This window comes from Bos mutus, chromosome 19 (assembly GCF_027580195.1).
Source record: "Bos mutus isolate GX-2022 chromosome 19, NWIPB_WYAK_1.1, whole genome shotgun sequence".
Lineage (NCBI taxonomy): Eukaryota > Metazoa > Chordata > Mammalia > Artiodactyla > Bovidae > Bos > Bos mutus.
In genome coordinates, this window is record NC_091635.1 from 14,822,979 (window position 1) to 14,850,197 (window position 27,219).

Sequence of the window (27,219 nt, forward strand, 5' to 3'; positions counted from 1 at the left end):
ATGAGGTGTGTGTGTGTGTGTGTGCACGCCTGCACACGAGTGTGTGAAGTTTAGGCAATCAAGTCATTTATCTTCTATTTTTTTTTTAATAGTTTTATATATTTATTGGCTGCACAGGGTCTTCCTTGCTGCCTGGGCTTTTCTCTGGTTGCACAGAGTGGGTGCTGCTCTAGTTGCCATGCTCGGGCTTCTTGTTGCTGTGGCTTCTCTTGTTGCAGAGCACAGGCTCTAGAGCACAGGTTCAATAGTTGTGGTGCACAGGCTTGGGCTTAGTAGCTCCATGACATGTGGGATCTTCCTGCACCAGGTATCGAACCAGTATCTCCTGCACTGGCAGGCAGGCAGATTCTTTACCACTGAGCCACCAGGGAAGCCCCTACCTTCTATTCTAATGGCTTTTGGAATCCACACCAAAATTCTCCCCACCCCCTCAAGTCATAATAGATTGAGAACTTCCGGTCTGGCTGGAGATGGGAGGATGAGCTCACCACTGGGTTAGAGCCTTACTTAGGCACTGTACACCAATGTTGTCTTTGAAAAAGCCTGATCTCTGGCAGATTCTCCAGGAGGTGAGTCTGGGAAGGGGAGGGAAGATGGGCTAGGAAAGAAGGAGGGACAAGTGATGGAATCTGAGGTTTTTAAAGAAGAAATCCCCCAGGGAAAACTTAATCTAATGGTTTGTCTTGGTAATTTTTGCCACATCAAAATATTGCATGTACAACTGTTGATTTTTCTTAAAAACAAAAATAACAAATAGGAGCCATATTTTAAACATAAATATTTACTCTCACCTCATTCTGAGCATCCATACTGTGAAATCACAGGTCTGATGTTCTAATCATATTTTTAATAAACAGCAATATGAATACATACTAAGTAAAAAAAAGATTCACTTGGGTACCACCGTAAGTGGTGGCGTGCATAGGCCTCTGAACACACTGATCTGAGACGTGCACGGACCTTTGCACACCCTGATCTGAAACGTATGAATGAGGATGACGACCCTGGGAGCTGCAGAGGCTCAGGATGGTCTCAGAGCTGAGAGAGTCCACTTCAGGACTCTTGAAGGCTGAGCCCAAGGCTGGTTTCAGTGCTTGACAGCCCACTGGCCGGGAAGCCACAGAGTGGGATCAACCAAAAGAATCCTGCGCAAAGGAGAAAACTAGCTTGGACTTGAGGATGAAACTGGCAAGGACCGACGGTGACTCGAGGGTGCTGCGGGCTGCGGGAGGAGGCCGAAGGGAGCAGGGGTGGGGCACCGGGAGAGCAGGAAGGCTGAGTCACGTCCCAGTCGCGTACGAGCCGGCGTGGATTGCGTCCTGCAGCTAACTCACCTGGGCTGCGTGCGCCCCCGCCCCATTCCCTGCACCGTCGTAAAGCGCCGACCGCAGGGGCAGAGATGCTCTGGGACAGGTGGGGGAAGGGAAGCTAAAGAGCCGGGAAGCTCGGAGATTTGGAGATTTGTTCGCCGGGAGGTTCGTGGAAGGGAAACTTCTCACTTCCTGGGGGTGGTGGCAGCTGCAGGAGAAAGACTGTTTGAAATCAGCTCTTTGTTGGAGGATTTTCTCAGCCTTCACTCTTCATCCGGAGCTGAATGCCTCCCAGACAGCTGAGAGTCCTCAGTGCTTGAGACAGGTAAGGCCAGGGTCGGGGAGGAAAAAAATCAGGAATCAGGAGAGGAAGAAAACAAATTTTTTTTAAAAATAAAAATAGCGATTAGTGTTGAAAAAAAGTGGAAATTTCATCAAAGCACACATGAAAACATCAGCTTTGTGCCACCTCTACAGATAAATATAAATACTTTGATGTTTATTTTTTCAGCTCCTATATATAATATATATGTAGCTATGCTAAAAATAATTATTTATTATGTGTAATTATAGCATGTAATGATTTTAGAATAAGTGGACTCATACTGAATAAACACTTTTAGGACCTGATTTTTTCAGCATCTGAAAACTGTATTTTCTTTTACACCCTTATTTTTAATGGATTGTTGTTGTTCAGTTGCTGAGTTGTATCCGACTATTTTGGACCCCATGGATTGCAGCATACCAGGTTTCCCTGTCCTTCACTATCTCTTGGAGTTTGCTCAAACTCATGTCCATTGAGTCGATGATATAGTCATTTAACTAATGTATCTATTGACTGATATTTAAGTTTCTAGTTTTCCCCTATTATAAAATTTTCTGTATAAGTGGTTTTTTTTTAATTGCAAAATCTTGGTTTTATTTCCTTTGTCAAACCTAAAAATAAACAGCCAGTTATATTGCTAGCAAAAAAAAAAGTTTTTGTTTTCTTTTTTCCAGAATAATAGAGAAATTGCAATTTGGGGCAAGAAAGCTATAGCAAAAGTCATAGGCAAGTCCAACAAAGGAGAGGAATGTTACTTTGTAGAGCAAAAGGAGGCAGTTGGGAGGAGTTAATTTGAAGAAAGTCCATTGGGGGAAAAGGAGAGTCAGGCTGGTGGGCACTTCCCATTGGCTGGGCTGGTTGCTGGCCAAGGAAAATTCTTCCTATTGGGGTCTGTAATTGATGTGGAGTGGTAGCATGTGAGTTCTCCCTTCTGGCCACCCAACTTCATTTAATTAAGTTAATTAATTTAATAGCTTTTGGCTACACCACAGGGTATACAGGATCTTGGTTCCTTGATCAGGGATCCAACCCATGCCCCTTGTAGTGGAAGTGGGGAGTCTTAACCACTGGACCATCAGGGAAATCCCTCAGCTTCATTTTAAATGAGGTTTCCTGGGAATTCCCTGGCAGTCCAAAGGTTAGGACCTGAGTTTTTGCTGCTGAGGCCTTGCAGGCCAGCCAAAAAAAAAAAAAGAGGTTTCCTTTCTTCTGTTTCACACTTTAAATAATTATTAGAAATGGAACTGAGGAGTCAAAGTATAATATAATTTCAAAGACGTGGTAAAAATTGTCAAATTCCCTTTCATAAACTGTGCCAATTTAAACTTCCTCCAGTAGCATATGAAATTGCCTCTTGTCTCACTCACCTTGCTTGGGTATTATAAATTGGTCTTTACCCCCACTGTCCCCAATACATTCAAGAAAGTAGATGGAGAACTGGAAACAATTTTTTTTAAAAGAACTAAGTAGAAATTCTAGAATGGAAAAATATAATTCCTTAAAAAAACCACAACTCTATAGATGAGTTTAACAACAGGTTACTATTTTTATTGTTGTTGTTGATTATTTTTTGGCCACACTGTGTGGCTTGTGGGATCTTAGTTCCCTGACCAGGGATTGAATCTGTGTCACAGCAGTGAAAGTGCTGAATCCCAACCACTGGACTGCCAGGGAATTCCCAGGTTAGACATAACAGAAGACAGGATTAGTAAACTGAAAGCTAAGTGGGCAGAAAATACTCAGTCTGAAGGATGGGACTGCGTTGGGGGGGAAAGATGGAAAATACAGAAAAGAGCATAAGAGAATATGGAATGTGATGTAAAGGTCTAAATACATTTAATTTAACTCATTTAAGGAGAGTGACTTGTTCAGAAGCAATAGATGAAGAGTTGTGGATCACAAATTTTACAGTATTAGTGAAAGACATTAAACCACAGATTCAAGAAACTCTACAAATCTCCAGCAAAATAAATACCACCCCCCCAAAAAAAATCACTACCTGACCACACTGTAGTAAAACTTCTGAAAACCAAAGTCAAAGATAATTTTGAAAAATTGTCTGAGAAGAAAAGACACATTACCTTCAGAGAAGCAAAATAATAACATCTCATTTTCAAGATAAATGATGCAATCCAAGAGAGGGTGCATGTCAAGAATACATGTTATAATCTTTTAAGGACTGAAAGAAAATAGCTGCCAATCTAGAATTTTATTCAGAGAAAAATATTCTTAAAAAATGTAGGTGGAGGGACTTCCCTGGTGGTCCAGTGGTTAAGACTGTGCACTTCCAATGCAGGGGGCAGGGTTTGATCCCTGTTCAAGGGAACTAAGATCCTACATGCAGGGTGGCTTGGCAAAAAAAAAAAACAAAAAAGGTGGAATGAAGAAGTTTACAACTGAAAATAGAATTCACTGCTGAAAGAGCTTCACTAAAAGTCCCTAAATAAACAAATGATACTACTAAATAATGTTCTTTTTTTATTTTTAATTTTTATTGGGGGTAGAGGACGTTCTTTAGGCAGAATGAAAATGATACCCGTGGAAGCAAAATCATACAGGAATGAATGAATGACAGGAGGGAAATGAGTGGGGAAAATCCATGAGTATTGATTGCATAAAATAAAAATAATATCTTTAGAGTTTAAAAATTCATAAAAATTATAATACTTGATGAAAATAGAAAGCAGGAGGAGGATAAATGGAGTTAAATTGTAATATTCTTGCATTATTCTGGGAATGGGATTGCTTGATAACCATTAAAATGATAATGTACTAAAAATAATAAAAGTATAATTAGGATAATGGAAAAAGCAATAATTTTTAAAATCTAATTCAAAAGAAGGTAAGAAAGGTTTAAAATAGGGACATTTCTTTAAAATGTCTTTGACTAATGGTATTTCTTCTGTTATGAGCTTACCTATATCTTTTGCATAATACTCTGTTTAGATATTTTCCTTCTGTGATTGACTTTAGATGGATATAAACATAGGTAAATAGAAATATGTCCATGTGAATTCTTTCTTATACAGGTCAGTTTTAAATCTTTATGCCTTGTTTATAACTCTAAGGTCTCGGTTTCTCCACTTGCTTTGATGTTATTGAAAACAGAAATGGTCAAGTCTTAGGCTTTGCACCCCTGATGAGCTGAACTGAATTGAGGTCAAGGGACTAAGCAAACATGAAGTGCTGTATTGCTGTCATTTAGACAGCAAGGAGGAGAAGGCAATGGCACCCCACTCCAGTACTTTTGCCTAGAAAATCCCATGGACGGAGGAGCCTGGTAGGCTGCAGTCCATGGGGTCGCTAGAGTCTGATACGACTGAGCGACTTCACTTTCACTTTCCACTTTCATGCATTGGAGAAGGAAATGGCAACCCACTCCAGCGTTCTTGCCTGGAGAATCCCGGGTACGGGGGAGCCTGGTGGGCTGCCGTCTTTGGGGTCGCACAGAGTCGGACACGACTGAAGCGACTTAGCAGCAGCAGCAGACAGCAAGGAGTTATCTGAATCAGTGACAAGAATAACGAATGGTGAGTGTTGAAGGGTAAAGAAGGAAGAGAAATAAACTGCTGGGAAAAACTACAGAAGTCCCAAAGAGAAGGTTTAGCCCCTGCAGACAAGTAGCCGCCGCTCTGGGATGGGATGCCTGGAGCAGAAACTTGTGATACATAGCTTAGCATGACCAGAAGGTGGCGCTCTAAAGCCATCCGATTGCTCTCTGAACTTCCAAAGTTGAGATTTTGCTTGAGGACCTAGAAAGCGGAAACTGAGGCGGGGAGGGCCCCAGAGCCCTAAATTTTTGTCTCTGTTCTTTCTCTAGAGGCAAGCCCCCCCAGATCTAGAGCCCTGCTGGGTTCTTTGTCTATACTTATTTTGCTTGTGGGTCCGTGTCTTGCGCTACCCATTCAATTCAATTTGGACCAAGGCTAAAATCTTAAAGAGCAAACCAATAACCTGGTTCTCTTGTGAAAATGCAAATTCTAATTCAGTGGGACTGGGGTGGGGCCTGAGGCTCTGCATTTCCAGTCAGCCCTCTGGTGATGACTCAGGCTCAGTAGTTCCAAAACTTTGAACAGGCTAACTACAAAACTCCCTTCTCTGTGAGACATAGAGGTGGGAGAGTTTATAGCTTCCTGAAATAAAATCCCACTGAAATGCCTTCAAGTTAAAGTTGGGCCAGTTGTGTGACCTCTTTGGGGCTCAGTTTCCTCATCTGTAAAATGGGAATAGCAACAGCCTTTACTTGGAGAGATATTTGAGGGTTAAAGCAGGATATTATATGTAAATCACTTAGCACACAGGAATTCTCTGCAGTGGACACACCGATTCCACTGCAGAGGGTGTAGGTTCGATCCCTGTTGGGGGAGGTAAGATTCCATGAGCCGTGCATTGCGTCCAAAACAAAACACACTAAGCACAGAGCCTGGCACCCAGTAAGCCTCAACAAGACCTGGGGTATACTAAGAGAAATGTGGAGGTGGGCAGACTTGGTGGGGTGGTAAGTTGGAGGGAACAAGAGGTGAGGGGCAAGGACTTCCCTGCTAGTCCAGTGGTTAAGAATCCTTGTAATGCTAGGGAATAGGGTTTGATCCTTGGTTAAGGAATTATCACTTCATGGCAAATATATGGGAAAACAGTGGAAACAGTGACAGACTTCATTTTCTTGGGCTCCAAAATCACTGCAGATGGTGACTGCAGCTACTAAATTAAAAGACGCTTGCTCCTTGGAAGAAAAGCTATGACAAATCTAGACAGCATATTAAAAAGCAGACATTACTTTGCCAACAAAGGTTCGTCTAGTCGATGCTATGGTTTTTCCAGTGGTCATGTATGGATGTGAGAGTTGGAACATAAAGAAGGCTGAATGCTGAAGAAATGATGCTTTTGAACTGTGGTGTTGGAGAAGACTCTTGAGAGTCCCTTGGACAGCAAGGAGATCCAACCAATACATCCTAAAGGAAATCAATCCTGAATATTCATTGCAAGGACTGATGCCGAAGCTGAAGCCTCAGTACTTTGGCCACCTGATGTGAAGAGCTGACTCACTGGAAAAGCCCCGGATGCTGGGAAAGATTAAAGGCAGGAGGAGAAGGGGATGACAGAGGACAAGATGGCTAGATGGCATCAGTGACTCAATGGACATGAGTTTGAGCAAGGTCCGGGAGATGGTGAAGGACTAGGAAGCCTGGCATGCTGCAGTTCATGGGGTCGCAAAGAGTTGGACATGACTAAGTGACTGAACAACAACAGGGAACTAAGATCCCACATGCCATGGAGCAACTAAGCCTGTGAGCCTCAACTGAGAATCCTTGCACCGCAATGAAAGATCCCATGTGCTGCAACTAAGACCTGATTCAACAACAACAAAAAAAAAGTTAAAAAAAAAAGAGGTGAGGGGCGATCCTTACAATGTCATCTCAGCTATCAAGATATCTGTCATCTGAAGAAAAGGGGACCAGGGAGCTGAGGACAGAAAGCCAGGAGGAGGGCTGCTCTCCCAATCAGGTGGCAAACCTTAGGCTGCTTTTGAGGGAGATTTATGTATTTTGCAAGCTACCCAGGCTTTCTTCTAGAGATGAGGGCAGGAACAGGATTTCCAGGCAGCTCGAGCTACAGCATTCAGCATCTTCCCCCACTTCACATCTCTAGTGCTTTTAGGGATTGTGAGAGGAGCTAAGAGGAGCCAAGGATCACCCAGGTCCTGCCTTCCTGCAAGGCTTTGCCACAGCCTGCAAAACTGTTGCTATGGTGACCTCAGCCCAGGTGCAGGAGTTTACCAGAATGCTTTAAATAGGTTGGTGTTACCATAGCATCTTTTTTTTTTTGCACTGAAGATACATATTTTAACAGCTTTACATGTAATATTCATATATAAAAAAACTTCAAGTGCTTTCAATTTAAAAAAATCTTAAAAATTCCAAAATAAGGCATTTAATATTTGAAAAAAGTACAGATGTACAAAATGTTATTCTGTCATGAAAGCTCTACACCAACATTATACACTTGGGAAAAAAATACAAATAGAATATATTACAAATTTATGTAAGCAATAACTTAGTTCATACCATGCAACAAAAAGTACATTCATCAAGATACACAAGCTTTTGTATGTTCTAAATTGAAGGGCTTTTTCCCCCCTGCAGAATCCTTAAAACCGGTGGCACCTGAAATATGTTAGCCTTTCTACTGAGAGGTAAATTACAATGATGAAGAAGATTAACAGACCATTTGTGTATTATGAATCATTCCAGCCTTATTCAACAATGGCCAAAACTCCTTTCTCATATTCTCATTTGTTTTCCTGATAAAGCTGTGCTGCCTGATTAATGGCTGGACTATTTGGATTTAGTTCATCCAGCAGAGACTAAATTGGTGTTAAGATAGAAGGTCGGACTCCACCAATTCTGAAGGATATCTAAACACCTAACAGTTGGCATTTTATTTGGATATTCTTCAGAAAATTCTATTACTAGTTTAAAAGTACCATCTTCAAAGAGTGTCCCTTCTGGTCCAAATATAACTGCATTGCACTGCAAGATGTTTTCAGATGGTGAGCTACTGACACCCACAGGTGAGTCCTCTTACCATCAACTGAAATTCTGCATAAGCCTCCTGTAGGCTGGAGACACGGAGAAGGCAATGGCAACCCACTCCAGTACTCTTGCCTCTGAAAATCCCATGGGTGGAGGAGCCTGGTAGGCTGCAGTCCATGGGGTCGTGAAGAGTCGGACACGACTGAGCGACTTCCCTTTCACTTTTCACTTTCATGCATTGGAGAAGGAAATGGCAACCCACTCCAGTATTCTTGCCTGGAGAATCCCAGGGATGGGGAAGCCTGGTGGGCTGCCATCTATGGGTCGCACAGAGTCCGATACGACTGAAGTGACTTAACAGCAGCAGCAGCCCCAGGCTGGAGACAACATGCTCCTGAGCTGCCCTGAGGTCAGTCTGAAACCTTCATAGCATCTTAAAAGCCCATGAACATTTATGGACTAACTTCCAGTGCTCTGGTAGATGCTCCTGGGGAAACAGAGACAAATCTACGCAGCCCTTACCCTCCCTGGGTGACCTTGGGGAGATAAACAGCCCGATGGGAAGGAATTATCGGTGAAGGGCCTCAGTCGTAGTTCTTAACCGTGGTGCTTCTCCTACACTGTGGGACTTAGTGACACATTTGACCTGCAGCCACTGTGGAGGCAAGAAGTGACTCCAGACCAGGGTGGCCTGACCTGCCAAAGACTTAAGGAGTGGGTCAGATTTGGAGAGGCAGAAAGGATGGGGGATGCCACAAACCACTGAAGGGAATGATTGGATGTATATGAAGCCAATTACACATGTTATCTCATTTAAGTCCAAACAACACCATGAGGTCAGTACTGGTGTTACCTCCATTTCATTTGGCAAAGACGAGACACAGAGACACACAGCAGCTCATTCAAGGTCTTGCCACCCAAAGTGGTAGGTGGAGGCTACCACTATCTGACTTCCCATTGTTTCTCTGAAGTGCCACATGTGTGCTTTGCCAGGTTCTGGGCATCTCCTGTGTGCTCAGTTGCACAGTCGTGTCTGACTCTTTTGCAATCCCATGGACTGTAGCCCACTATGCTCCTCTGTTCATGGAATTTTCCAGGCAAGAATACATGGGTTGTCATACCCTCCTCCAAGGGATCGTCCCAACTCAGGGATTGAACCTGAGCCTCCTGTGTCTTCTGCATTGCAGGTGGATTCTTTACGCAGTGAGCCACTGGGGAAGCCCTACCCTTTATTTATTATTTTTGGCTGCACTAGGTCTTTGTTGCTGCACGTCTTTCTCTAGCTGTGAGCAGGGGCTACTCTCTTGTGGTCCACGCGCTTCTCTTTGCAGTGGCTTCTCTCGTTATGGAGCAGGGGCTCTAGGGCACTTACTGTTTCAGCTCAGTAGTTGTTGAGCATGGGCTTAGTTGCCCTGGGGCATATGGGATCTTGGTTCGCGGACCAGGGATTGAACCTAGGTTGGCAGGTGGATTCTTACCACTGAATCAACAGGGATCCTGCATCTCCTACCCTTCATGTGGGAAAGCTCTCCTCGCCTTTCCCCTCTAATACAGGGCTGGAGACAGACAAAGGGGAAGCTTGAAGTTCTGGCTAAAGAGTTAGGGCTTGAGTTTCTTTTTCTACTTCCTCAATGCTGAAGTCTTGCTCAACAGCAGCTGAGCAGTGGGGCTGCAAGGTTGCCTCACTTCTAGAAGGCCGGCCGCAGCCTTCCTGGCCCAAACCCACTTCCGGTCTTCGTGCCTCTTTTGTCACAAGGTGATTCTCACACTTCCTGTTGATTTCCACTTTGTTTCAGCTGCTTCAGCTCCAGCCACTTTGCGCTGCTGTTTATCTGATCTTCGGGGCCTGGGACACAGGACCAGGTATGTTGGGATGGTGGGGGCTGGGGGGGTCAGCTTGGATAAGGTCAGGGCCAGATCAGGGCCAGAGTAGGGGGCTCCTGGTGGACCCTTTCTGTTCATTGTGGGGGACTGTCAGAGGCTGGGGTCAGTTTGTGAAGTTGGTTATGTCCCTGTGAAGGATGGTACCAAGGGTGGCTTCCTGAAACCACATCATCTGACCTCTACCGCCCCTAAAATCTCATCACCTTGATTTGGTTGTGTGTTACCTGAGCTGCCCAGGTAACATTTTTCTAGGCTGTAGAGAGAGCTTCTTGAGTTCTGACGGGCTTCTCTGGGATTGACTTTGACACAGCTGGTGTGATGCCTGAAAGTTTGCTGAGCTGACCAAGCTGGGGCTTGTGATTAAGTCTTGGCTCCTTGTCTTACTGATGGGCAATTCACTGTCCTCTGAACCTTTCTGGTCTACACAGTTCAAAAATGTCTCTGTTTTGTGGGATGTTGGTGATGCTTAAGCAGGACGATGACTGTGAAAGTGTTTTGTAAACTGTAAGACGGCATTCTCAGGGTGTGAGGTTACTTTCATTTTCTAAATGGAACTAGATACCTTTTTTTCCTGATAGTGGTAATTGGTGAAAATCTAAACAGAGAAAGGGAAAATTTTTACATAATTCCAGCCCCAGAGATTATTAGTGACACTGGTATATAAATTTCTACTTAAAAATTGAAATTTTTTATTTTGGTGAAATATACTGATTTAATGGACACGAACATGGGCAAACTCTGGGAGATGGTAAGGGACAGGAAAGTCTGGTGTGCTGCAGTCCATGGGGTCACAAAGAGCTGGACACAACTGAGTGACTGAACAATAACAACAAAATATACATAAAATAAAAATTACTGTTTTTAAGCATACAGTTTAGTGGCATTAAGTACATTCATGGTGACATGCACCCATCACCAAGATCCATCTCCAGATTTTTCTTCTTCTTCTCCAAGTGAAACTTTGTACCCATTAAACAGTATCTCCCTAGTCTTCCCCACCCCCAGTCTCTGGCAACTACCACTCTACTCTCTCTTGAATGGACCTATACAGTATTTGTCCTTTGATGGCTGGCTTATTTCACATAGTGTAATGTCTTCAAGGTTCATGCATGTTGTAGCAGGTGTCAGAATTTCCTTCCTTTTTTAAGGCTGAAAAATATTCCATTGTCTATAGACACCACATTTTGTTTATATTATCTGCTGATGGACAGGATTGCTTCCACCTTTTGGTTATTGTAAATAATGCTGCTGTGAATACGAGTGTACAGATGTCTACTTGAGTCCTTGCTTTTAATTCTTTTTCGTATATACTCACAAATGGATTTGCTGGATCATATGGTAATTCTGTGTTTGCTTTTTTGAGGAACTTTCAGAATGTTTTCCATAGTGGCTGTACCATTTTGGAGTCCTACCAGCAATGCACAAGGGTTCCAATTTCTCTACATCCTTACCAACACTTATGTTCTGGTGGTTGTTTTCTTCCTCCCGGTGGGTGCGGTATCTCATTGTAGTTTTGATTTGTGTTTCCCTGATGATTAGTGACGTAGAGCTCCTTTTCATGTACTTGTTAGCCATCTGTATACTTCTTTGGAGAAATATCTGTTCAAGTTCTTGGCCCATTTTTAAATCGAGTTGTTTGGTATTTTTGTTACTGAGTTGTAGTAGTGGTAGTTGTAGTAGTTCTTTATATATTCTGGAAATTAACTAGACTTCTAAAACAATATTTCTTGTGTCAAACTGTATTTACTGTTCTCTAACCATTGTATAAAAAAGACCTTCACAACCCAGATAATCACGATGGTGTGATCACTGACCTAGAGCCAGACATCCTGGAATGTGAAGTCAAGTGGGCCTTAGAAAGCATCACTATGGACAAAGCTAGTGGAGGTGATGGAATTCCAGTTGAGCTATTCCAAATCCTGAAAGATGATGCTGTGAAAGTGCTGCACTCAATATGCAAGCAAATTTGGAAAACTCAGCAGTGGCCACAGGACTGGAAAAGGTCAGTTTTCATTCCAATCCCAAAGAAAGGCAATGCCAAAGAATGCTCAAAGTACCACACAATTGTACTCATCTCACACGCTAGTAAAGTAATGCTCAAAATTCTCCAAGCCAGGCTTCAGCAATACGTGAACCGTGAATTTCCTGATGTTCAAGCTGGTTTTAGAAAAGGCAGAGGAACCAGAGATCAAATTGCCAACATCTGCTGGATCATGGAAAAAGCAAGAGAGTTCCAGAAAAACATCTATTTCTGCTTTATTGACTGTGCCAAAGCCTTTGACTGTGTGGATCACAATAAACTGGAAAATTCTGAAAGAGATGGGAATACCAGAGCACCTGACCTGCCTCTTGAGAAATCTGTATGCAGGTCAGGAAGCAACAGTTAGAACTGGACATGGAACAACAGACTGGTTCCAAATAGGAAAAGGAGTACGTCAAGGCTATATATTGTCACCCTGCTTATTTAACTTATATGCAGAGTACATCATGAGACATGCTGGGCTGAAGGAAGCACAAGCTGGAATCAAGATTGCCGGGAGAAATATCAATAACTTCAGATATGGAGATGACACCACCCTTATGGCAGAAAGTGAAGAGGAACTCAAAAGCCTCTTGATGAAAGTGAAAGTGGAGAGTGAAAAAGTTGGCTTAAAGCTCAACATTCAGAAAATGAAGATCATGGCATCCAGTCCCATCACTTCATGGGAAATAGATGGGGAAACAGTGGAAACAGTGTCAGACTTTATTTTTCTGGGCTCCAAAATCACTGCAGATGGTGACTGCAGCCATGAAATTAAAAGACTTTTGCTCCTTGGAGGGAAAGTTATGACCAACCTAGATAGCATATTCAAAAGCAGAGACATTACTTTGCCAACAAAGGTCTGTCTAGTCAAGGCTATGGTTTTTCCTGTGGTCATGTATGGATGTGAGAGTTGGACTGTGAAGAAGGCTGAGTGCCTAAGAATTGATGCTTTTGAACTGTGGTGTTGGAGAAGACTCTTGAGAGTCCCTTGGACTGCAAGGAGATCCAACCAGTCCATTCTGAAGGAGATCAGCCCTGGGATTTCTTTGGAAGGAATGATGCTGAAGCTGAAACTCCAGTACTTTGGCCACCTCATGCGAAGAGTTGACTCATTGGAAAAGACTCTGATGCTGGGAGGGATTGGGGGCAGGAGGAGAAGGGGACGACAGAGGATGAGATGGCTGGATGGCATCACTGATTCGATGGATGTGAGTCTGAGTGAACTCTGGGAGTTGGTGATGGACAGGGAGGCCTGGCGTGCTGCGATTCAAGGGGGTCGCAAAGAGTCGGACATGACTGAGCGACTGAACTGAACCATTTTTAAACTTATTTTTTATTGGCTGTGCTGGGTCTTTGCTGCCTGTGAGCTTTTCTCTAGTTTTGGGAAGTGAGGGCTACTCTTCTTTGTGGTGCTCGGGATTCTCATTGCAGTGGCTTCTCTTGTTGCAGAGCACGGGCTGTAGGGCACGTGGGCTTCAGTAGTTGTGGTGTGTGGGTTCAATAGTTAGTGGTCACCCGGCTCTAGAGCATAGGCTCAATATTTGTTGTGTGCAGACTTAGTTGCTCTGTAGCATGTGAGATCTTTCCGGATCAGGGATTCAACCTGAGTCTCCTATACTGGCAGGCAGATTCATTACCACTGAGCCACCAGAGAAGCCCTCTTTTTTCCACTTAGTATCACTTGAGTATCATCTCATGTTAATTTATAAAATCTTCCTTGTCCTTCCTAACAGCTGTGTAGTATTCCAGTGCTTGAATTATACTGTGATTTATTAAATGAGTCTCCTGGGTGTTTAGGTTGTTTCCAGTTTATTGGCATAATGATAAAACAATGCTGCAGTAAACATCATTGAACATATGTCTTTGCATATTACTTCTATAATTTCCTTAGGATAAATCCTTAACAAGTTGAGTGGTGGGTAAAAGGTTATACATATATTCACAGTTTTAATTCATTTGTCCAGATTTCCTCTAATAAATGTCATACCATTTGTTTTACATTTCATATCCACTTTTGTTAAGGCAATTACAAAGATTACATTGAAGAATAGCAATTCCTTGCCTCTTCTCCCCTCTTCCAAGTTCTCCCTACTACACACAACATTTCCAATTATTTTAGTTGTTTCTATTTCCAAATAAAGTGCCTGTATGACTAGTTTTTTCTGTTTTAGTTATCATCTATTGACTTTGTATTATGAAAGGTAAGAACACAGCACTCTTACTTGATCCACATTATTGCTCCCCCATCTTCCTGATGTGGTTAATCACATGTTCATATAATATCCTTATTTCTCTAAAGATATTTATTAAAGTTCTTTCTCTTTCCAGCTTATTTCTGCTCCCAGTATTGTATTCATTACTCCTAAATTTCTTTTGTGTTATTTTGCTATTTCACGTTGGAGAGTGTTTGGTGGTTCCTAGTTGAATGTTTATTTTTATGACCAGGGAACTCGAAGCTGATTGGTGTGTGTGTGTGTGAGTGGAGTTGGGGCTTGTTGACTGTTGGACCAGGGAACTCAAAGCTGATTGGGGGTGTGTGTGTGTGTGTGTGTGTGTGTGTGTGTGTGTGGAGTTGGGGGCTTGTTGACTGTTGGACCAGGGAACTCGAAGCTGATTGGTGTGTGTGTGTGTGTGTGTGTATAGTTGGGGGCTTGTTGACTGTTGGACCAGGGAACTTGAAGCTGATTGGTGTGTGTGTGTGTGTGTGTGTGGCAGGAGTTGGGGGCTTGTTGACTGTTGGACCTGTGTGTATGTGTATGGGGAGTTGGGAGCTTGTTGACTGTTGGACCAGGGAACTCAAAGCTGATTGGAGGCTGTGTGTGTGTGTGTGTGTGTAGTTGGGGACTTGTTGACTGTTGGACCAGGGAACTCGAAGCTGATTGGTGTGTGTGTGTGTGTGTGTGTGTGTGTGTGTGTGTGGAGTTGGGGGCTTGGTGACTGTTGGACCAGGGAACTCGAAGCTGATTGGTGTGTGTGTGTGTGTGTGTGTGGAGTTGGGGGCTTGGTGACTGTTGGACCAGGGAACTCGAAGCTGATTGGTGTGTGTGTGTGTGTGTGTGTGGAGTTGGGGGCTTGTTGACTGTTGGACCAGGGAACTCGAAGCTGATTGGTATTGGTGTGTGTGTGTGTGTGTGTGTGTGTGTGTGTGTGTGTGGTTGGGGGCTTGTTGACTGTTGGACCAGGGAACTCGAAGCTGATTGGTATGTGTGTGTGTGTGTGTGTGTGGAGTTGGGGGCTTGGTGACTGTTGGACCAGGGAACTCGAAGCTGATTGGTGTGTGTGTGTGTGTGTGTGTGTGTGTGTGTGTGTGTGTGGAGTTGGGGGCTTGGTGACTGTTGGACCAGGGAACTCGAAGCTGATTGGTGTGTGTGTGTGTGTGTGTGTGTGTGTGTGTGTGGAGTTGGGGGCTTGTTGACTGTTGGACCAGGGAACTCGAAGCTGATTGGTATGTGTGTGTGTGTGTGTGTGTGGAGTTGGGGGCTTGGTGACTGTTGGACCAGGGAACTCGAAGCTGATTGGTGTGTGTGTGTGTGTGTGTGTGTGTGTGTGTGTGTGTGTGTGGAGTTGGGGGCTTGGTGACTGTTGGACCAGGGAACTCGAAGCTGATTGGTGTGTGTGTGTGTGTGTGTGTGTGTGGCAGGAGTTGGGGGCTTGTTGACTGTTGGACCTGTGTGTATGTGTATGGGGAGTTGGGAGCTTGTTGACTGTTGGACCAGGGAACTCAAAGCTGATTGGAGGCTGTGTGTGTGTGTGTGTGTGTGTGTAGTTGGGGACTTGTTGACTGTTGGACCAGGGAACTCGAAGCTGATTGGTGTGTGTGTGTGTGTGTGTGTGTGTATAGTTGGGGGCTTGTTGACTGTTGGACCAGGGAACTTGAAGCTGATTGGTGTGTGTGTGTGTGTGTGTGTGTGTGTGTGTGTGTGTAGTTGGGGGCTTGGTGACTGTTGGACCAGGGAACTCGAAGCTGATTGGTGTGTGTGTGTGTGTGTGTGTGTGTGTATGGCTGGAGTTGGGGGCTTGTTGACTGTTGGACCTCTCTGAGTGATGAAGTGGACAGGCCAGGTCATGTGGTTCTGTTGAGGAAAATTCTTTGATCTCCTGCCTGGAGGGCAGGCTGCCGCCAGCATTCTTGGAGGGTCGGTAGGGGAAGGAAGCTGAGTTCTCATCATTTGATACACAGCCTTTGAAGAATCCTCCCTCCCTCTATCCACTTCCTTTTGTAGTGCAGTGACAGCCTAGCCCTCTGCTATGCCCAGGGTCCCCAGGTCTGGAGCTTCTCTGGTTTAATTTCGCCAGAGAAGGCTCCTCCTGCTGGGCCGGTGCTTTGGCTGGTCAACTGCCTGGGCTGTGCGGTCCAAGTGCTTTTGTAAACACACTGGTGCTTTCAACAGCCCTTCCTGTTTTCGGTCTTACCCCACTCTGCCTTCTGACGTAGCTGGTACCTCCAGTTCCTGGGCCTCTCTGCGGTTCACAGGCAGACCCCCACTTGCTTCCAGTTGGCTTTCAGTTTCCAGCCTTCTCTGATACAATCTGTCAGCTGCCACTCACCAGTCTGCTCTCCCTCTTTCAAGATACTGTTGACATCTTGCCCTCTGTGGTCCCCTCTCCTGTACTCCGTCTTGGTGGGTTTCTGCCTTTTAAAATTTCCGTCCTGCCTTTTTTTGTGGCATTTCAAGAGGAAGAGGAGATATTTAGATTCAATCCATCATGGTAACTGCTATGGTTTATCGCATTTTTCACTCAGACCAGTGTTGTCTGAGAGTGTTGGCTTCCTCACACTGTATCAGCCCTGGATATTATCATTTATTTATTTACTTGGCTGCACCTCTCGACTTGAGGATCTTAGTTCCCCAATCAGGGACTGAACCCATGCCTCCTGCAGTGGAAGCACGTAGTCCTAACCACTGGACCACCAGGGAATTCCCCTATCATTTGTTTTAAGCTCTGCTAATCTGCTAAGCAAATGAACAGTATCGCCTTTGTCATTTTAATTTACATTTTAAAAGTTATTAATGAACCGATTGAGAGTCTTCTCACATGTTTACTGACCATTTGTATTTCTTCAGTGAACTACTTATTTGTGTTAATTGGTCATCTTTCTACTGGAGTAGGATAATTGTTAAATTGCTAGCATATGGCCAGCTCAGGAAAGAGGTTTGTGGTTGATTCCTTACTTTTCGGTATGTGCAATCTCAGAATACAGGCTTCAGAAAACAACAGTTCTTAATGACAATGTCAGCAATTTGAATTTTTTTCTCCTTTGGATTATGAAAGTAATCTGTGTTCACTGTAGAACATTTGGAAGATACAGATAAACACAAAAAAGAAAATATAAATCACCTAGAGATAGCTACTGGGGCTTCCCAGGTGGCGCCAGTGGTAAAGAGCCCGCCTGCCAATGCAGGAGACGTAAGAGAAACAAGTTTGATCTCTGGGTCAGGAAGATCCACCGAAGGAGAGCATGGCAACCCACTCTAGTATTCTTGCCTGGAGCATCCCATGGACAGAGGAGCCTGGCAGGCTACAGTTCACGAGGTCACAAAGAGTTGGACGTGACTGAAGCGACTTAGCACACATGCATGCACGCACGCACAGAGACAGCTACTAAACACATCTCTTTTTTCCCCCCATAGATATATACTTATAAAAATGCAGAGTCATTTTATTTTGTATTTATGCTGTCGACTTACTAATCATAATTTGTTCTCATTGTTATACAATGTTCTATGACAGTCATGGCTAGCCAGTCTTCCACCGTGTACAATCATTGAGTTTACTCAGTTCCCTTTGGACACTTAGGGTCTTACTGGCTTAAAATTTACATTAACAAGTTCCTCTTTTGATCATGACCCCACCTAACCTTGTTTTCCACTGACTATCTGCTTAGCAATCTCTTTTTTTCGTGGGGAAAGGATGAAGGTAAACTTTAATCTTTTTCTGGTTAAATTATGACTCATTCCAAATTAATGAATACAGACTCATGGAGATTTTCTAGCACTTTTTTTTCTGTAGGTCAGAGAGACAGATGGTGAAGGGTCACCCTAGGATTCTCATTAGATTCCTCCACAGCTTTCAATTAGACAGAAAATGATGAGTGACAAAAGCACCAGGGAGGAGAGATGTATGCAATGATGAGAAAAAGAAATCGATCGGGCAGGCCTCTGAAAAAAATCATCCGAGAAATAACAGCTTACAAGAGAGAATCTGAAAAACAAACAAGCCTGAGAGCTGGGGAGCCAAATTCTGTCCCTGAGTCTGCCACTAGCTGTGTGCCTTTGGGCAGGTTGCTCAACCTCTCTGGTTTCCTCATTGGCATTCCTCATCTCAGGTTGATTTCTACGTTCTCTTGTGTCTTTTTAAGTACAGACTTTGTCACACTAGCTGTGTGACCCTGGACCACTTGCTCAGCCTCTCTGGGATGTGGTGTTCTCATCCGTAAAGTGGGAACACTTACAGCTACTTCATAGCATTGCTGTGAATGGATATGTGTAACCCACTCATCACAGGGCCTGTCCCAGATGAAGTATCTAATAAATGAAAGCTATTTTTATTGCATGTCAATCATTATGTAAGAGGAGGGCCATTATATCATCCCACACCCTGTGGATGGAAAGGACTCTGTCTTCTTAAAAGCCATTTCCAAGTCCAGTCAGCAGCTGGGACACAAGCCAAGGGGCACAGTACAAAGTCACCACCAGCACAGACCTCCCTTTGTAGCGTATCCCTCCCTGAGACCTGGATGCTGTCCAGATGTAGGTCAAGTAAACACCCTCTGCTCAGCACTGATAAGTAGGATGCATGAATGTTGGTCCACAGGGGAGGCAATAGGAAACCCCACTTTCCAAATATAAAATATCCGTGAGTGTAGCAGAAGGGGAACTGAGCCCTAAATGATATGAATCACCGAGGGAGGGATGCTATTAAGAAAAAGCTGACATCCTTTCAAGCTGTGATTAATGACCACAGAGACAGGAGGAAGAAGTCGTGGGTGTAGCCTTGCTCTTTGCTGCTGGTGACTTCTTGGACAAATTACCCTCTTCTGTAAAATCAGGAGGCTGGATTTTTGTTCCCCAAAGGACAGTCTGTGTACTACTGGTGGCACGCACAGTGATGTTATGTGGTACAGAGATAAACATTTGACATCTTGATAGTCGTGTATTTATGAAATAGTAGGGAAAATATGACTAGCCATCAACTCTAGGATTTCATAGATATTATTTTTATAAAGTTCATTATTTATTTTGTATTGGGGTGAAAGTGAAATTCCCTGACTCTTTGCGACCCCATAGATTATACAGTCCATACAGTGCATGGAATTCTCCAGGCCAGAATACTGGAGTGGGAAGCTGTTCCCTTCTCCAAGGGATCTTCCCAACCCAGGGATCAAACCCAGGTCTCCCACATTGCAGGCGGATTCTTTACCAGCTGAGCCACCAGGGAAGCCCTAAGTTCGTTTTTTAGAAAGTGGTCTGAATCAAAGAAAAATTCAAAGATGATATGCAGAAATGGCAAATATTGTGAAGGTGGTAACGTTGGAGCATGAGATGTGGTAGGCAGCATAAAAGCCCCCCAAAGATGTCTAGGTCCTAATCCTCAGAACCTGTGAGTATGTTACCTTTTATGGCAAAAGCACTTTGTGGTAGTGATTAAGGATTTAGAAATGAGATGATTCTGTCAAGAAAAGTTCTCCAGGGACCTTCACTGGTGAGCCAGCATTAGGAATCCTCCTTGCAATGCAGGGGATGGGGGTTCAACCTCTGGTGGAGGAGCTAAAATCCCGCATGCCATGGGGCAATTAAACCCACACCATGCCTAGAGAGTCTGTGAGCTACAGTGGAAAGACCCAGCATGACACCACAAAGATCTGGGTGCCACAACGAAGACCTAACACAGCCAGATAAATAAACAAAAGGTCTCTGATCTCCTGCCTAGAGGGTACAGGCTGGCATTCTGGGAGACCATCAGGGAAGGAAGCTGGGGTCTCATCATTTGACATTCAGCCTTTCAAGAATCCCATTCCTCTCTCTTGCTTCCTTTTATATTGGACTAACTTAGCCTGGCTCGAGCATGCCCAGTGGGGCTTCCCAGGTGGCTCAGTGGTAAAGAAACTGCCTGCCAGTGCAGGAGATGCAGGAGACACAGATGTCATCCCTGGATCGGGAAGATCCCCTGGAGAAGGGAATGGCTGCCCACTCCAGTATTCTTGCCTGGAGAATCCCATGGACAGAGGAGCCTGGCAGGCTACAGTCTATGGGTTGCAAAGAGTCAGACATGACTGAGCTACTGAGCATAGTATGCCCAGTGTCCCAGGTCTGGAGCGTCTCTGGTTTAGTTTCCCCAGAGAATGAACTTCCTCTTCTTCCCACTGGGCTGGATTATCTGGATGGGCCCAATGTAATCAGAAAGGTTCTTATAAGAGGGAGGTGGAAGGAGTCTGTGATAACAGAAACAGCTGCTGGGGTGATGCGGCCATAAGCTAAGGAATGCTGTGGCTTCTAGAAGCTGGAAATGGCAAGGAACTGATTCTTCCTGGAGCCTCCAGAAGGGACCAGGCCTGCCAACACCTTGATGTTAGCCCCGAAAGTCTCACTTTGGACCTCTGACCTCCAGGACTGTAAGAGAATCAATGTGGGTTGTTTTAAGCACTAAGCTTGTGGTAATTTGTTACAGCAGCTTCAGGAAACGAATACAGCAGACATTAGATGCACTGGAAGGTGATTTAATCTGCAGGTTCAGCGATTCCCTGGACGCAGCAAAGGGATGTTGGCAGGAAGGAGAATGTCCTTGGTCACTGGCCCCCATCCATCTAGGACTGGGCTGGCCCTGCCATCACATTGGGCAAACTGGCCAAGGAGAGGGAGGGTCTGAGCGCCCCCAGGAGGGTGCTTGGCACCTGGAAGACAGGGTGGGTTCTGACTCAAGGGAACTATCAACATTGTCATCTGGTCCAACCATCACATTTTACAGAAGAAATTGAGGCTCAGAGAAGGGAAGCAGAGTCACCTGTGATGGGGCTGATTTGGCAGAGAAGAACAAACACCTGAATTCCTGAGGTGCTGGGAGGGAGGAGTCGCAGGTGGGGCGGGGCTGGCGTCTCACACCAGGGTGGGGAGCCTGAGAAGGGGTGGGGCCTGCACCTTTGGCTGGGGGTGGAGGGTGGATCTTGCCACCCTTTGATCACCACCTCTGTGTCTGGGGCCTCTTTCACACTGCTTCCTCTAGCATCTTTTTATCAGGGTTTTAATAACCATCTGTCAACATAAGACTTTGGAAAGTTGTTGAAACAGCAAGATGCTTGAAGAAAGGGTTTCCTTGCTCCCCGCTTATCCTGCCCCCAGCACTTTAACGTCTCCTCTTCTGCCTGGCCTGCACCCCTCCTCATTTGCTTTTCATAGAAGAGACACTTCTACTGTAATTAATAGCAAACCTGGGATGTTTTATTTCTGCATTTAAGCATTTATGGATCAAAATTGGCCTCTGTGGTCAGGACTCTCCTGAGTAAAGCCTTTTCTGCTAATTTTGAGGGGAAAATATTTTTTCATGTAAAGGCCCCCAAGCCCCCTTGTAATCTTCAAAGAGGAGGGATTTCCCTGGAGGTCCAGAGGTTAAGCCTGTACCTTCCAATGCAGGGCATGCAGGTTTGATCCCTGGCTGGGGAGTGAAGATCCCACTTGCCTTGAGGCCCAAGGGCAAAAAAAAAAGTAAAACAGAAGCAATATTGTAATACATTCAACAAAGACTTTAAAGATGGTCCATATAAAAAAAGAGATCTTTAAAAAAACCAAGACAAACCCCCAAAGTGGACATCAAGGCCTGTGTTGTTTTTATACAGAAATAGATGAAAACTAATGTGAAATTTCTTCTGAGATCCCATGGGCTGTCATTTTACCATAATAGGTTGTAATGATAAATGGTCAAGGTATCATTCCCCTAACATTAGACAGTGGTCACCAGGCAAGTGATCCCTGGAGAAGCAATCCTTACATTCCAGATTAGTTACGGTTGACATCCCAGGTGGTTCTACCCAAGTCCCAAATATCATTATGCTGTCAGTTAAAAGATGTGCAGAAGATACGGCATCGAAAAGATTGTAGGGGCGTTCCCTGGTGGCACAGTGGGTAAGAATCTACCTGTCAATGCAGGGGACACAGGTTCGATCCCTAATCCAGGAAGATTCCACATGCTGGGGAGCAACTAAGCCCGTGCGCCACAACTACTGAGCCTGTGCTCTAGAGCCTGTGAGCCGCAACTACTGAGCCCTTGAGCTCTAGGGCCTGTGCTCTGCAATAAGAGAAGCCATAGCAGTGAGAAGCCCGCGCACCACAATGAAGAGTAGCCCCTGCTCACAGCAACCGGAGAAAAGCCCACGTGCAGCAATGAAGACCCAGCGCAGGCAAAAAGAAAAAAAAAGTTTCCTTAAAAAAAAATAAATTGTAGGGTGGAAGCTTTACACCTGTGGAATCAACCCATATGTACAGGAGAGAATAACATCTCTCCTGAGAATAACATAGGGAGTCAGAGCGGAAGGACTTTTTTTTTTTGGCTGCACCACATGGCTTGTGGGATCTCAGTTCTCTGACCAGGGATTAAACTTGTGCCCACAGCAGAGGAAGAGTGGAGTCTTAACCACTGGACCACCAGGGAATTCCTAATTGCTCATTTTTTATTAGAGGAGTTTTTAAAAAGTTGAGAGTTCTAAATGATAAAAATGCTCTGATGAAAGAAAAAAAATAGAGAAAGCAGAAGAGAGCAATGAAAATAACTTATTCACTGCAAGTTTTTTATTCTTCAACAAATGCTAAGAGCCTACCACATGCCAGGTGCTGTCTTAAATGCCATCCTAAATATAAAATATTGAAAAGCTCTGACTCCTTTTTTCTTCCTCAGTACTTATCACTGCCTGACGTGCTAATGTTTTTTAATTTTTGGTTTCCATTCTTTCTCTTCCCTAAGCTTGTTTTGTTGCCTGCTGTATCTCTGGGGCCTAGAACAGTGTCAGGCACTCAATTATATTCATTTAATGGTTGAATTAATGATCATTTATTCCTGGTAACTTTGACTCATTGGTTTACTGGTCATGGGAATTTGGGTGAATTGCCTGATGACAATCAGCTCAGGTTGCTGGTAAGAAACACTCCATTTTTCTTCCTAGCCCTGTCATTCCATTAGAATGGTTTGGGAGTAGGCAAAACTGGTGCCACCTTGTCTGTGCAAAGGTGTATGAGCAGATACTGCTTTTGTCTGGGGACAGTCACACTGTTTATGTAGGTGTGATGTTAACAGCCCTTGGCGTTGCCAGGTGTTAACCCAATTAGCAATTAACAGTGTTGTGCCAGGCTGTTCCATGGAGGCGGCTGTCACTCTGGGGTGTGGGTAGGGACCATGAAGGGGTTGGGGTGGGGGACGGGGCTGACAGTGAAGACCGGCACTCAGGGGAGTGTAGGCTCTGAAGCCAGGAAGCCCAGGAGGCTGTAGACAGTTCTGGAACGGGAGGAGTCTGCTATTCAGGTAGGCTTCTGGGGAAGAAATGGGGCAGCCCCAAGAAATTCATGGGGCACAGCAGGATCTCAGGTTCCACTAACAGGGGAAAGAGACTCTGGTGACATCAGTTCGTGCCCCTGGATGAGGACAAGGGTAGCTTTCCTTCCAGCTACCAGTAACGGGCAGCGCCCTGGGAGGAAGGCCTTTTGCAGGCTCAACCTAAATTGTCCTCATTTTTCACACCTGCAAGAGCCCTTTTCAAGGCCCTCAGAGCGGGGACTCTACCTCCCCCCTGCCCTGCTCTGGCTAGGGCAGAAGCAGGCTGCATTTTCAGACATACCACGCAAGGGAAGGAATGGCAAGGAGGTTTGGAACCTAAACCCCTCATAGCAAATTCTCAGCATACCCATGTCCTGCCTTTCTGTTGACTTAACAGCCAAATTCTGATGGAAGCACTGATTGGGAGTCTGAGTTGCTTTGGATAATTGGTGAGCTCTGTTTGCTTAAGATGCTACCAAAGATGCAATAAAAGCAACAAATGGAATTTTCTTTTCCCTTTGGCACAGGGATACCCTAGGCTGAGCTGTTGATGGCTGGCTGGGTCAAGGGTTAGGGACCCACCAGAAGTGGGAATTTTAAAAAGTTATTTAAGAAAATATTTATTTGGCTGCATCAGGTCTTTTGTGGCATTCAAACTCAGTTGTGACATGTGGAATCTAGTTCCCTGACCAGGGATCAAACCCAGGCCCCCTGCATTGGGAACAGAGAGTCTTATCCACTGGATGACCAGGGAGGTCCCTAAAAAAATATTTTATTGAAGTATAGTTGATTTACAATGTTGTATTAATTTTTGCAGTACAGAAAAGTGATTCAGTTTTTTTTTTATATATATAATACATACATTTTGTTTCATAGTCTTTATGAAACCATTATGGCTTACCAGAGGATATTGAGTGTAGTTTTCTGTGTTATACAATAGGACCTTGTTGTTTATCTGTTCTGTGTATATATGCAGTTTGCATCTGCTAATCCCGAACTCCTGCCTCCACCTTTTCTCCCCTTGGCAACCACATCTATTCTGTACATCTGTGAGTTTGTTTCTGTTTTGCAGATAAATTCATTTGTGTCATATTTCAGATTCCAGATATAAATGATATGATGTCTCTTTCTTACTTCACTTAGTGTGATAATCTCTAGGTCCATCCATGTTGCTGCAAATGGCATTATTTCATTCTTTCTTATGCCTGAGTAATATTCCATTGTATGTGTGCCTGCATAGATCTATACATAGATCTCTCTCTCTCTATCCAGATTATATCTAGATATCTATCTCTACATATCTAGATATATATACCATCTCTCCTTTATCCATTCATCTATTGATAGACATTTAGGTTGTTTCCATGTCTTGACTATTGTGAACAGTGCTGTTAGGAACATAGGAGTGCATAGAAGTAGGCATTTAAAAAAATTAGTTTTTGGGTTTTCATTGCTACACATGGGCTTTCTCTAGCTGAAGCTAGCAGGGCCTACTCTCTAGTTGCAGTGCATGGTCTTCTTATTGCCTTGGCTTCTTCTGTGGGGCATGGCCTCTAGGGCATGAGGGCTTCAGAAGCTGCCCTGCAGCATGTAGCACAGGGATCAGAACTGTGCCTCCTGCATTGGCAGGTGGATTCTTAACCACTGGATCACCAGGGAAGCCCTGAAGTGGGCATTTTTGAATCAAACATGGACTGGTTATTCCTTATCTTGGAAGGGTAAATTTACCGTCTGGGTCCAGGCTGGGTGGGAGGGGCAGTGGCCTTGGAAGATGATGCCAACACTTTCTGCAGGGCCTGGCCTGCCATTAGGTGACTCAGTGTGTTTCCAAGGACTTCAGCCAGGGACCAGAGTTGCAGCCTTTATTTTTTCCTCTTGGGGTGGGACTTGTCTGTCTTGGCACCAGATCTGTAGGAAGGCCTCCCTGCTTACTCACCTCTGGGGCTCTGCTTTCCTGGCTGGGGCTGTGCTCTGGAGGATGAGATCATAGGCTTCTGTGATGTCCCAGGTCACTGGGCGTGGACTGAGACCTGTTTGGGTTTAAACCTCAGCTCTCCTCGGCCTCAGTTTTCCAACATATAAAATGGATGTAATAATTTCAGTCTCACAAGCTGCTTGTGAGGAGATGTATGTAAAGCTTTCAGCACAGTTCTCTAGCCCAATAAATGGTAGTTATTAATAGCCCTCTTTTTTTTTTTTTTGGCTGTGCCACATGGCATGTGGGATCTTAGTTCTCCGAGCAGGGACTGAACCCGTGCCCCTCCAGTGGAAGGGCAGGGTCTTACCGACTGAACCGCCAGGAAGTCCCAATAACCCCCCTTCTTTAGTGGAAGTACAGTAGTGGTTAACAGTCTGGTTTCTAGAGTTAGACAATCCAGACTAGGTGGGTTTGAACCTTAAGTCCTCTTTTTATCTCGCTGAGTGACCTTGGGCAATTCCATCTTGCTGAGTCTCGATTTCCTCTTGGTAAACTGGGAGTAATAACGGTCCCTATATCATGGGGTCATTGTTAAGAATTAAATTATGCAAGCTAAGCATTTAACACAATTGCCAGTACATACAAACGGTAGAACAAAAGCAAACTAGTCTTATTATCATGAGCTTTTCAGAATCTAGTTCAAGGTGTCAGCTTTCCTACAACCCCATTAATTATTTCTTTGATTTTCACTGACTTGGATACCTCTTATAATCTATCTTGCGCTGTTCCTGTTTATGTCCATGCCCTCAAAAATATAACTGAACCTGTCAGGCTCACCTTGTTCTCACCTTGAAATCTGTCTTACACATCACTGTGTCCAAAAACCTCATATACCCAATCCCAAGAGCGCTGACATCACAGAGAATTATGTTGTACATTACACAGCAAAAAGTTCCAAAAATTGTCTTTAAAAACAGCTCTATTCAAGTTTCCCCTCCCTAAGCAGATACCCATCATTCTCCTTCTGAGCTGGTTCCTTTCCCCTCTCTTCCTTCTCCAAGTCTCCTGGGGGGAATATGTATAAATGAAATGGACTCCATTAGTTGGAGGTCCTAAGGGAATGAACACACACACACACACACACACACACACTTACATAAATATACGCTTAGGTACATAAAATATACAAGTGGAAATATGTGTATTTCCTTGGTGCCCTCAACGAGTTCAATCAACAAATATTTGAACGCCCACATGGCACCAAGTTATCTTCTGGGAGACAAAAGGAATGAGGTTCCGATTCTCAAGGAACTTACGTTTTACTGGAGAAAGACAAGAAGTAGTATAAAATTTCAGCTAATTTCAGCTAGCGGGATTGCTGTAAAAACAACACAGGTCTTTGTCAGAGTGATGGGGACTAGGATACGCCTGGTATTCTACTGCGTGGTGGAGGTGACTCGGAGGTGAAATCTTATTATATATGGGAACACTGAAACAGTCACTTGCGGGACTCGGTTAGTGGCTGAAGATGGGGAAGCAGGTTGTCACCCACGGTGATGCCACTTTCCCGAACTCAGAGCCTTTCCAGGATACCGCGAAGGTCGCAAACTCACCTGCGCAGACGGCCGCCGCCTGTTTAACGTCAGCCCGTCGGGCCTGGCCCGGCCCCCTGTGACGCCATTTTCCCGACAGCCCCGCCCAGGCCG

The 27,219-nt window shown here is 44.5% G+C and overlaps 1 protein-coding gene, 1 long non-coding RNA gene and 1 pseudogene across 2 annotated transcripts in view; 1 reads left to right on the forward strand and 2 right to left on the reverse strand.

The window, feature by feature from the left end:
- LOC138992089 (uncharacterized) lies at nucleotides 1–27,198 on the reverse strand. Its single transcript, XR_011467948.1, has 3 exons — nucleotides 27,127–27,198; nucleotides 26,830–26,891; nucleotides 1–1,625 (listed from the first exon to the last, which is right to left on the reverse strand). It is a non-coding gene; the product is annotated as an uncharacterized lncRNA (long non-coding RNA).
- NDEL1 (nudE neurodevelopment protein 1 like 1) overlaps nucleotides 1–27,219 on the forward strand; it is a 75,228-nt gene that overhangs the window by 14,195 nt on the left and 33,814 nt on the right. Inside the window, exon 3 of the mRNA XM_070389468.1 lies at nucleotides 9,965–10,031. The gene's annotated coding sequence lies outside the window, so the exon portion shown is untranslated. The remainder of the gene's footprint in view (nucleotides 1–9,964; nucleotides 10,032–27,219) is intronic.
- On the reverse strand, nucleotides 7,500–10,026 carry LOC138992088 (ubiquitin-conjugating enzyme E2 B pseudogene; annotated as a pseudogene).